The sequence below is a fragment of the Taudactylus pleione genome, unplaced genomic scaffold, assembly GCF_031769625.1.
Source record: "Taudactylus pleione unplaced genomic scaffold, aTauple2 ptg000019l, whole genome shotgun sequence".
Taxonomy (NCBI): domain Eukaryota; kingdom Metazoa; phylum Chordata; class Amphibia; order Anura; family Myobatrachidae; genus Taudactylus; species Taudactylus pleione.
Window position 1 is genome coordinate 36,272,501 of NW_028284421.1, and position 428 is coordinate 36,272,928.

Below are 428 nucleotides of genomic sequence, written 5' to 3' on the forward strand. Positions count from 1 at the left end.
TTAACACCCTAATTCACCTTCTTAATAAATGGCCACCTAATACCGCTGACGGTGGCCACCCGCTAATACGGGTGGCCACCTAATACCGCTGACGGAGCTACTGTTACCCCGTGCTCCCAGGTCCTCCATGCCTCCCGCTGTTGTGGGGAAGTTTCCTGTCGCGTGGTGCGGGGCTTCCTCTCTGTGCTCGGCTCTCCTCTCCCCTTCTGTGGCCCACTCTTGTGCGGAGCTTTGTCCACCTGACTGCAGTGCAGGGACCCAGGGTGCTCTCCCCTGAGGTGTGCGTGCGTCTGGACTGCTTCATATTCAGATGACCCGACTGTTGTGTGCAGAGTCCTGCTGCTCCTTACTGGTGGTGCGCCTGTATCCAGCCCTTTTACCCTACAGGTTACTGTGAGGAAATCCTCACTTCTACATCCTGCAAAGCG

General features: G+C 57.0%; 1 protein-coding gene across 3 annotated transcripts in view; it reads right to left on the bottom strand.

Moving 5' to 3' along the window:
• LOC148540544 (TRPM8 channel-associated factor homolog) overlaps positions 1-195 on the bottom strand; it is a 22,263-nt gene extending 22,068 nt beyond the window's left edge. The window contains exons 1-2 of one of the 3 annotated variants that reach the window (XM_088444284.1): positions 80-195; positions 1-36 (exon numbers count right to left, since the gene is read on the bottom strand). The exon at positions 1-36 is cut by the window's left edge and continues 74 nt beyond it. The gene's annotated coding sequence lies outside the window, so the exon portion shown is untranslated. The other 2 variants (XM_088444277.1, XM_088444266.1) reach the window with 2 other exon arrangements.
• Between the last annotated feature and the right edge of the window lie 233 nt (positions 196-428).